Source organism: Papilio xuthus, unplaced genomic scaffold (genome assembly GCF_000836235.2).
Source record: "Papilio xuthus unplaced genomic scaffold, Pxut_1.1 DF827542.1, whole genome shotgun sequence".
NCBI lineage: Eukaryota > Metazoa > Arthropoda > Insecta > Lepidoptera > Papilionidae > Papilio > Papilio xuthus.
Window position 1 is genome coordinate 1,811,362 of NW_013531107.1, and position 12,334 is coordinate 1,823,695.

The following is a 12,334-nucleotide window of genomic DNA, read 5'->3' on the forward strand; positions in this document are numbered from 1 at the left end:
GGGCAACCGCAATGTTCTTGTTCGGGTTAACTAAAGATAGTAGGTGCGGAAAATGACTTAAATAGGACAATATAAATTAAGCAAGAAAATGTTCGTTAATTATTTAATTAAATTTACAATACATATAAGACGTACAAATAATCGCACACATAACTAAAATTATAACCATCAACACAAGGTATCGGTTGACCGCGACTTCGTCAGCGCGGCATTTGAAAAATGCATTAACGTGGCCTTGCGGACATACAAACAGAAAAAAAAATCTTTGCATTAGCATTGCTTATATGAATGAAATATATATTTTTTTATATTACATACAGACACTCCAATTTTATTAATATGTATAGTTTATTTTTTGCTAAATATATACTTAATCGAAGTTAAGTATTATATCTATAAACAAAAAGCGTTTAGATTAGGATGTTGTGACCAAAAGCTTAATTTATAATAAAAAAACAAAATCGATGTGAATCTCTTTGGGTAGTTTCATTTAGCACAATTCAGCTGACACACACGAATTTGCGGCCAATACCGAATACATTACTAGCGGAACGCAATTTGTCCCGACCCTAAAATTTATGTCTACTATCCACTTTATGCAAAGGAAGTGACGGAAAAAAAGGAACAAAAAGTTTTTCGTGTCACTTAATGAATATTCATGAGCAAATGATTTGTTATGAAAGACATTAAACATTGTTCAGACATCGCATAATGAGCTTGGGAGTTTCATCTCAAAAAAAATTTTTCTCAAACCTTTCTTGTGATTTTAATTTAATTGAAAATTTTCAAGAAAATCTCTAAAAATTCCGACATGTTAGAAGTACTTTACCTTTTTATTATTTACAAATATACATACAAAAAAAGGTTTAGTTATTGCTTCATATTTTGACATTACTACTGACTAACGATAGTTAATACTATTCTAGGTTAGCCTAATTGAATTTTGATGAGATCATTTGGCATCATTACATCACCAAAACTAGTGGCCTTAAAAGATCAAACTACGATTCCGTGACTTCACGCATGAACTATAACGTACGTACCCCAAAGATAAACAGTTGAAATGGTCATAAATAACTGGTAGCGATTAACAAACCGATGGCTGGTGCGGGGACCGTAATATATACGCTGGCTGATCCCAATTTGTCTGACCTAACGCAATATTGGGGGATGGTGTGTTTGCTATATTTGCATATCTACGGAAACTGGAAACCTTTTAAATCAGTGATAGTTAAGATAAAACAAGCATATGTAATTATATACTATTAGGTAAAAATTAATGTCACCAGTGACTCCGAACGCCCGAAAAAAAATATGATTATATATTCCTATATATTCTTCCAGATTGTACTCTACATCTATGCCAAATTTCAGTGAGATCCTTGCAGCCGTTCTGGAGAAACCTTCTAACCATCTATCCATCTATCTAAACAATCCCATTTTCAATTTTAGTATGTGGTAGGATTAAATTTATTTATTATTTTGATTTAATCTGATTCGTTATTTCCTTGTGTTTATTTTAATTAGAGAAAATGACAGGAGTAAATTAGAATTAACTTTTAGCCGTTATATCAAGTAATCTTTGAATAAAATTAGATATTCAATATGTAAATGGCATACAAACAGTGGTACAAGTATATCGGGCGCGGCGCATCGCAGTCAGCGTGTTAGTTTCGACGAAGTTTCCTCTCGTTTAATTGTTTTCCCATTCGGCGCGTCCCCGCACGCGACGCCCCCACGGACGCTCGCCTATTACGAGCATAATTAAATTAAACCTTCCTTATTGGATTCTTTACGTCGTTCTGTAGCTGCGATATGTAAATTATGTAGTACACTGTATTTTACGACATATATTGACTTGAATCTGTATTTAAAACACGTCAATCTTTAATCTAATACTATCATCAAAAGACTATCAACATTCTATTATTTTTAGTGGTTTGAAAACTTTACACGTATTACAGAAGTTAGTCTTTGAAGATTTGTTTGTTTCGTACGTTTAACTATAAAAGGGTAATTAAGGGTTAATAGTAGTTTTATGCTCAGAACCAAAACAATTCTTTTCGTGAACCAAAAATGTCGCCAAAATATTCTTTACTTCATTCTAATTAAAGCATCCAGTTTCTTAAGCGCTTGTTCCACTATCGAAGCTAACGATGAAAGTGACAAAGCTAACGAGGCCTCCAGTCAAATAAATACATTTGCCGAGATTCCCAAATCATTAGGAGCTGTTAATCAGAGGCGATAAGTCTCGCTGCGGCCAAACTAATTATTCTAAACACGTCTTGATACCGAGTTGCTGCTAAGCAATTACAATCTAGATTTTCGCTAATTCAACACTATCTCTGTGTAATTGAACGTAAATTTAATTGTATTAAGACCTGTACATTAAAAATTGTAGTCGATTACCTCTTCCTAATTAGATTTAGCATTCGAAACACGTTATTTGTTCCTAATTATTGTTTTAAAATTCAAACACGTAACGGGCGCGTTCAAATTTTTAATTTCCCCTTCTCTATAATAAGCTTTCCACGAATTGTTTTCGAGTTATATTTTGTATGTTTAACAAAGCGTTTAAGGTATTATAACATTTCTACAAAATCCGTATGCACATTTAATAAAATTAAAAAACATCTCATTCACATGAAGTTGAATTATAATTATATAATTAAAATAGCTCAAGCCAAGTTTTGTGTTGTGAGTTGTAATTTATGGGTTTTTACTTAGTTTCGTTATTTTTGTCTTTTTGGAAGCTATTATAACATGTTCAGGTTTCAAGTCCCTTCATTATATACTAAATTGCTTTATATACATTGTTGAGTATGTGCGAATGCAGTGTAACCGGCAAGTAATAAAGGATTGCAGAGATCAGCGGAATGACTCGTACTCCACGCTCGTTACTAACCACGTGGGAGTATAGTTCATCGCCGTCATATATCCAGATCTAACCCGTATCCTCTGTTAGTATAATATGATATTAAAACTTTCGTGATAGGTCATGGATCTTGCTTGATTGTATTTTATTAGGAATTGATGTGAAAATTTTTGTGTACATCGATAACAAAGATTTTCATTTTTTTAAGGAAACTACTAAAAAACTTTGTCGTTATGAGCTACGCAAATTATGGAAATGGAACATGATTTTATTTACATACTGACACTTTAATTTTATTAATATATATAAATTGAAAGATAAGTTGAATTCGAGATTAGTATAAATTATGACGAAAATAAAGCTAGTGTTTATTAAATCAATTTAATTAACTCTTTTAATACATCTCATCTTGATCTCAAACTTACAAAACATAGACAGATTAGTGGTAGATACAATGGAAACCGCAAAATAACTATTAAGAACTCATAGCGGAAACATGCGCTAGGGTGGAAGATTTATCGAGAGAAAGATAAAAGATTGCCAATCTCACCGTTTCTCGGAAAACAAATTAACCTAAATTGATAAAGAAAACATTTGTACTATCAACAGAGAAATATGTTTACTCGAACAATGTTTCTTCGAACGATATATTTTTTTCTTTAGGAAAGTTAGATTTATTAAAAATAAAACTAAATTCGAGTATAAAGAATCAAGTTATATCTTTATTTATGATGGGTATAAGTTTTCATTTTTAAAAGTTTTTTTTAGGTTTTATGCTTATAATTACAAAATTATTTGTTGTTCATTCCTTAAAAAAAAAACATTAAACCAATTCCGCTTTCCTAACCGTGGGCTTCTGACACCCCGTTCAAAAACATATCATCCCAGTTTTATCAACGATAATGTCAGGGATAACGAGATTTTTTTCTAAGAAACTAACAGTAAGACACGTAGGTTCATATATTTTTCTATACTTGAGCAAACATACATATAAATAAAAAGTGAAAGGCGTTTAGACGTGTACTAAGGTCCGCGAACTTAATGCGTCCCGGCCGTTACTCAGGTCGCTGTGGGAATACTGTAAAATCCCGAATCATGTGTCCGACCACAATGAGATGGACGCTTTTAGCCAAATTAAAATGTTGAGCTGCGACGACAACGCCACATGTTTTATTGATAAAATACTTTATTTTTCCGCTAGATTTTCAGAGAATAAAATAAAATAAAGTATCTGTACAGACTTAAGTAAACAGTTTCGCGATTTATAGCTTTAAATTAAAGCTCAATAAGCCTTCATAAGCATCGGAAATGTAAAAAAAATATTTAAAAAAAATCGACGGATATGATGTTCTCTATGAAGGTGGAAACACAACGCCAACGAATTTTGCTTTAATATCTATAATAAAAATAATAATAAAGCCATTTATTTCCATACAGATAAAAACATGATAGAAATAAAATGCACAAAGTAACTACTTTTTTTTCTCTTTAATATCTATTTTAATTTAATAATTAATCAAATCGCTGTTTTTTCCCTCATATAGTTTAGCCAAACAAAGGAATGTGAGAAGAAATAGGTGTAATTAAGTTATTACAAAGAAGTATTCACAATTAATAAAGTTATTTACTTAATATTGAAATGCAATGGTACACTAAACACATTAAATGCTACTCAAGTAGCCGTATAATAACTATCGTAGACTTGTACCGGCAACTTGAATTGGGCCGATGGATTTATGAGCAATAAGATAGTAATAATCCCACCGTTTCCTCGGGAAACTATTTCACCGAAATTTGATAAAGAAAATAAACATTTGTTCTATATTTGTGGAACCATAGCTTATTCAGTTTATCCGTTGCCGCAGGGCACTTTCATATGTGTTTTGTCTTACACTTCACTAATATTAAAGGAATTCGATTGTCTACTCTTTTTGTAAGCTTTTATTATTAGCTATATGTTTCAAGTATAAACTAGACAACTTGCTTTTTTTGTAGTCACAATCACAATCAGTCGATTGGTCACTGTTTGACATTTAGAGGCATTTACAGCTTAGACCGTTTGCCAAAATTCAAATTTAAAGCGAAAGCTTAACCACTTCGTAAAAAATTATGGTCGTCACTTGACCCATTTTTTATATTTTTTTTATTCAAAATTAAAAATAGATTTATCGTACTTATTTACGTTCGCACAATATAGGAAGTGGAAGTGTGAAGTATAAAGGTTCGCTTCGTGTATACCCCTTGAAAATGGAAAGTTTTATTAATAATTGAATTATGTCACTATAACTGTATTTTTATATTTGCAGGTAAACACAATCTTGATAATTCACAAGAAGTGATTTGCTATGAAAAGATCAACGTAAATGTAAGTACATTTTATATTTTATTATACGAAATGTTTTGTGCTCAATTTATTGTAACGAACTGTCGCCCGCAACTGAGTGTGGAATTTAAAAAAAACTAACCTTTGTGTCCTTCAAGACTATGTTCTACATCTGTGCCAAATTTCATCCAGATCCGTTGAGCCGTTCCGGAGATACCTTCTATCAAAGATCCATCCATCTAAACTTTCGCATTTATAATATTAGTAACCCAGGAAAATTAGTAAGAAGTACGATTATCATGCTGAGACTTCAAATTTAAAAATAGGGTCTTGACAGACGGACGGACGGACAACAAAGTGATCCTATAAGGGTTCCGTTTTTTTCCAATGAGGTACGGAACCCTAAAAATGAAATAAACAGCTTATAATATTAATGAGCTGTGTTAACGCAGTATGTGCAGGGACGTGATTAACTTGCGTTTAATGAGATTGATTTCCGGATTTACTACCCACACTTAATTTCGTTAAGTGATTGTACGTGCTTTATTAATATTTAAGCTCAATAAATTCAAGCAATTTAAATTATTTTAATATAAAACTGCTTTATATTTCAGTATAAAGATTGTATACATATATTTCAATCTTCCTAATATTATAAATGCGAATGTTTTGATGGATGTTTGTTTGAAGGTATCTCCGTAAAGGCCAAATTTGGCACAGACATACATAGAACATAGTCTGAAACATATAGACATACATAATACATAGGCCACTAGTTTATTCTATTCGTTCTATTGTTGAAACCTAAGCTATAATCTGGCGTAAAAACAACGACTTGTGGTTAACCAGCTTTATATTTTACGTTATGATTACAAACGCCATTTGTTGAATAAATAAAAAAAAAAGTTTAGTGATTGCGTTCTCCCGTTTATTGTTGAGCATTCCACTTGAGCTCAACAGACCGTTGAGCGTCATGCTCCACAAACAGATTTACTTTTATAAGATAACGTCATAATTGGCTCCTTCACTGGACGGAGTTGATACTTGATTGCTGTAGCGGCTTAACAATTTTGTATTACATAGGAATTAGGTCGACTAACATATCTTAAGATTGGCGCAAGATTTTTTCATGAAATGTTATGAAATGTTTATCCATTATTATGATATGTTTAGAAATAGAATAAAAGAGGAAACAAAATATGCGAATGTATTTTCTTCGGTATGTTTTAGATGCTTAAAGTAAAATTACATAATAAATTTGAGTTCGAAACGTCATAAAAAATCTAGACCAGTCTTTCCCAAAGTGGGCGATAACGCCCCCTTGTAGGCGCTGCAGGTTTCAAGTTGCAGGTTACAGTAAAAGTTTCGTATAGAAGTCTTCGTTAATATACATATATAGGTCACAACAAATAATTAAATTAATTTGAAGTTATAGTGGTTTTTAAATATGTGAAAATATGGAGGCGCTAAAAATATTTATTCTCAAAGTGGGCAGTACACAAAATAAGTTTGGGATCTAGACCATTGATAAAGTCTGCAGTAAAAAATAAAAATATGAAACGTATACTTAAAACCAATCGCAACCATAATTTCCTTTACTAATAACGAAAAGAATGTGACGTCTTTGTCAGTTAAAAATTTAATTGCTTGCTAACTCTCATTTCCCTTTGGTGGAATTGTAAAAGTTAGAACAAAAAAATACAAAGCGCAAGTTACGAAGCATTTTAACCACGTTCATTGTCGCTGGCTGTTTGCAAACTTTTGAAGCACTTAGAAAAAAAAAGTTTCATTTGTCTCTGATTTAGAAAAGAAAATTTTTGAATTTGGAATTTAACCTTGTGAAATATTCATAATTTAAATTAAAAGATGAAAGTTATAAAAGAACACGTTCCGGATCTTCATTTAACGTAGGCTAAGAACGTATTGATATGTTCATATAATATTGTTTGAATATTTAAAAGATTGTTATATAGATTATTTACATGCGACATAATGCGGACAGCAGTAACTTGATCGAAATTCTAATAAGGCGAATGCGAAAATCACTAAAAGTTGTTACATCTTAAAATCGAAGTTGAAATGGATTCAGAACGACTGATTTATAATTCATTAGCTTTTAAAGAAATCATTATATTCTTTTTTAATGCTTTAAACTTCGAAGACTTTTTTAATTTAAAACTGTGGTAAGACACTAATACAAATCCGGCAATGATTTTCTTTAATGATATTTAAATAAAACAATCCATGTTGTTTTAAAATGATTTCCTAATGGAAATGCTAAGGAAAGGGTAATAAATTATAAGATGTATTTACCTTGGATCTTAATTAAAATAAGAGATAAGATTACATTTGAAAGCAGCTCATTAACTTAATTGATTAAGACATAAGCCAAATGTTGTTTAGCGAAATGAATCCTGTCCCCGGACACAACCCTGTGGGAGATGACAACAATTTTAACCTAATTTCTACATAGTTTTGGACCTTAAGGAAAATCTGCCTACCGCTTAATCAAATTATATAATAATTTGCTATCAAATTACTTTAATTTGGATCCCCTTTCCTTAATTACAATTACTTAGTTGAAGTCCCTCCTACATTTTAATCAACATTATACCTAAAATTCATCAGGATTGCTTTTTATTAATTTCATGTGATAATATTATTTGTGTAGTCTAGACTGATGTAACTAGACCTAACCTTACAGTCTATCTCATTATACCAGACGTTTCCAGTATATCCTGTATCTTATTGTCCCTTTTCAGTCATAATTATCAGTAAATATTTGTTAATTAAATAAGCATTTAACATAACATAATAAATATATTCCAGTTTGAATTTCATAAAAAAAGATGTTGAGCATATCTCACTCAACTAAATAATAACAATTCTTGCGAAAGATTAAAAGGGGGAAAGATAAATTACACGTCAATATCCAGTCCATTAATATTATTACCACTCAATACACGGGAATTTCCTTACAATGCGTTTTATCACAGTCACCCATACATTTGTGTGTAACAAATACATACGTAGTATATCTTGGTAGTCAGTATCAAATAAATGAGTCCGTTCTGTTTGATTCATGTGAATGGGGAACGGAAAATAGCTGGCAACGAACAAAAAAACCTACTATGTATAGGACGAATGCAGTCCCCTGGAATACTACGCCTACTTTTAAAGCAACGCCGCTGAAAATTCGACGATATAACTCTCCGCTCTACAAAGCTCGGCTACCTAACTGTGTGCAGTTTATTAAAAACTGAATTTCGTACTCTAATAAAACCTGCAGCCCGGATGATCGTCATTGCATCGTTCAATAACCAAGTGAATACGTTTTGCGTGAAAGGTTTGAACTGGAAAAAATCTATTGCATGTAGTCGTATGCATCTTTATTACTTTTGAAATTAATTCAACACAGAATCCTGTCATAAAACTTGATAAATCTAAAGATAAAAAAAAACAATGTTATTAATTAGAGTTCGTGTTTGAAATTAAAAGTAAAAAATTAATTAACAATAAACTCGTGTATTTAAATCTTTCTTGAAACTTGAAAACTGCAAAGGTATAATTCGCTTTTTAAACCAGATTTCCACTAGCGCGAGACTGACAGCGCACGACTTTTATTTCTACAGCGATCGCCTGAAAGAGTGGTAATGTGCATCCGTTTCTAATGAAATAGCAGTCATATGGCTTGTTAGACTAGTGGAAAAGGGGTCTTAGATGTATACGTTCGGAGCGAAACAGCAAAGCAGTGTTGTATTGATTGTATAACGCTTTTTGGGCGGACATCGCTAGCGGTCGTTTGCGCTCCGCTGGTTTTAATGCGATATTGCGAAGCGCCGTTATATAATTAACTGTGCTAAAATAGTATTCCCATTTCACCTTGCATTAATACACAGATAGTAATGTTTATGTTATAATATAAAACATGTCACGGCAAATATTACAATGCTATTAGCGTTTTTGATAATATATAGTAAGATTATCTAACAAACATATCTAAAATAGCGATTCGCAATATTTATGCTTCTTTATCGTCGATGGCTCAGGAGTCAAGCACTTGACTTGCAATCTGCAGGTCCTTGGTTCGAATCCCGCCATGTACCAATGTGTCTTTCGATTTCCAAAATGCATAAGTACATTTATCCGACGTTCTTACGGTGAAGAAAAACATCGCGATGCAACCTGCACATATCAGAGAAGAAATTCAAAGATATGTGTGAAGTCAACCAACCCGCACTTGACCAGTGTGGTTGACTATGTCCTAGTCACCCCTAACTTAGGGTAGGCTCCGAGCCCCTCGGTGGGGACGTTTAGTGAGCTGATTATATGATGCTTCTTGATAGTTTTAGACGTTATTAGTTAGAAACGTTTAGAGCGGACGCTTCTTTACCAAAGTCAAGTGTCAGATTGATTAGCGAGGGGACATAAATTGTCATTTTGATAAGGCTAGTGTTGCGCCGATACACCGGCACAGAGACGGATTTCTTCCTAACATTAGTTAAATAGAGTTAATTCTTTGATTATTTTAATTTAATCTTAATGACATATTTTAATAAAAAAAAGTAAGATTTCATGAAAATTAAATAACAATTAAATTAATGACACTTTGGACGTTTGTCATTTATGCTGTATTTATATTTATTCTATCCGCATAACGATAAATTTAAATTGTAAACGAACATTTTTAGTTAAATTCGCGTTTAATGGTCTGAAGCGTCATTAAAAATATTGCCAGTTAAAAATTTGTTCTCAGACAAATATTTATAATTTTATTTACATATACTAGTACAATTCGGTAACTTTATTCTCTTTAATTACATACATGTATTTTAATTTGTTACAAATTTTAATACAATACTTAGGTATAAAAAAGCTTCATTTTTTTAAATTGGTTTCCCCTTATAACTACCATAATAATGCTCTGACTAATGCAATGATAACATTGATTCCTAAATATCAATAAATATATTTTTCGTTTTATTTGTTAAACACAAAACAAAAAGTAAAATAACATAGAACAATTATGACTCCATTTAAGAGTAGACTCGTAACATATCCCCTGACGTTATAGTAAATGCCTAGTTAAAATAGTGCCATTAATTTTCCACTTGGGTTGCTGTGAAATAAACTCGACTTATCGCAGGCTTGTAAATTTACTCGCATGCGGTAACTACAAAAGGGTCGGGAGGCACTACGTTTTCAACGAAACGTTTATACGTTAGATTTTATATTTTTTTTACAAACAATAGTCTGTTACCCCCTTTTAATATTTCCTCTTTGATTTTTATGTGGAGTTTAATTGCTAAAATAATCTTTTATGCCTGAAGCAAGCAAGGAAATTGTGTATACTGTCTGCCTTTAAGAATGATCCTGATGCAACACTTGTGTCAGACACGGCTCACGATACAAAATTACTCTCGTTGTAAACATGCCCGCTCTATTGACATTGAAGTCCTTCGACCTTTAAGTTGTTAATACACCAGGGTGATAGCAATTATTGTAAATGATCAAACATTACCATTAAAAAGACATCGACAAACCATGATGTGTGTGAAAGTTTATTCATTTTATGATTTTTAAAATTTTTAATTAATAACTTTGGGGATTTAAAGTATCTAAAATGCACCGCAAATCCAGTTTTTGAGCTCCGTATGTGATGAGTTCTTGATTCATTTTTATTCCGTTCCAATACCTCGAAAATTTAATATTGGTAGCGACTATTGCTTAGTTTCGATTCAATGACTCCACTGTAGTGTGTTGACAGCTTACGATACGTACACCAATACGGGTGCGGAAATTAATCATTCCCCAGTGTGGACGTAGGTTACAGATCGCTGTAATGCGAACATGTTTGATATTTACGAGTAATGCGAAACTCCACCGCCTCTGTGTTGTGGGAACTGGAATCAACTATTTCGAGGAATCGAGTGTTCATGTTAAATATATGTTCAACACTTTCAATTGTTTTCGACACAATGTTGATTGGATTTTGAACGAATTGTTCGGTGATACGTCCGTTAGTAGAAACAGTTTTATGTTTTCTGTTTATACTAACCAATTACAAGGTGTAGCGTGTGAATGGATTTTCAATTTCTTATTTCCATGATTTAAATAAATTGTTGTTAATAATTATTTGATATAATTCGCCGGATTGGTAGTGAATATTATTTTTTTATTAAGTAAAATAAATAAAAGTAGTAGTAGTAATTAGTAGTTGCTAACTGAAAACAAGCGCTTCTAAAAGGAAACCCTTTAGTTTATTTCCTATTTTAATCCACTTTATTAGCTCAGGGGTTAATCACTTGACTTGCAATCTGCAGGCCCTGGGTACGAATACCGTCATGTACCAATGTGTTTTTCGATTTCCGATTTACATATGTACATCCGACGTTCTTACGGTAAAGGAAAACATCGTGATGCAACCTGCACATATCTGGAAAGAAATTCAAAGACATGTGTGAAGTCCACCAACCCGTACTGGGCCAGCGTGGTTGACTGTGGCAGAGCCCCTCGGTGGGGATGTATAGTGAGCTGATGAGGATGATATTGTATTGAATATCTTTAAAAATGTCAACCTAAACTTCTAAAATAATCCAAAAATGTTTAGTTATATTATTCCCTAAACCCTTAAAATATACTAAAAACATTTCGCCTAAAATTTAGGCAGTCGTTTGAAATTAATAATTAACTTTTGATATCAGTAGATGATGGTATAAGATAACCTGGGCTCAGTTACCTCGGAGGTAAATTAAATTAGATTTCTTTGATCTGTACAGGAAAATTTTCAAATTTAATCTGCTAAGAGAGCCGACACACCGTCTCTGATATTTCACAAGACGGTATTATGTGTCCTTGGAATAAAAATTCCGTTAGTAATAAATGTGAATACGTCCCCTTTTATTAAAAATCCGTCCTTTTTGCTAATATTTTTTTAACTAATTTCATAAATAATATTTATTATATGTAAAGAATTTTTACAATATTTTTTTTTTCTAAATTTTATGGAAATATTATTATTATTATACAAAGATTTTTATGATAATTATTTTAATAAGTGGTTTGTGGTAAAGATGTTCTATTTTTAAAACTTTTCTACGTTCATTCGTCATGATTTTAAAATACTGTGTTTTAAT

General features: G+C 32.0%; 1 protein-coding gene across 3 annotated transcripts in view; it reads left to right on the top strand.

The window, feature by feature from the left end:
* IRSp53 (Insulin receptor substrate 53 kDa) overlaps window positions 1-12,334 on the top strand; it is a 128,585-nt gene that overhangs the window by 56,466 nt on the left and 59,785 nt on the right. For all 3 annotated transcript variants that reach the window (XM_013313748.1, XM_013313751.1, XM_013313749.1), the window contains exon 3: window positions 5,182-5,240. The gene's annotated coding sequence lies outside the window, so the exon portion shown is untranslated. The remainder of the gene's footprint in view (window positions 1-5,181; window positions 5,241-12,334) is intronic.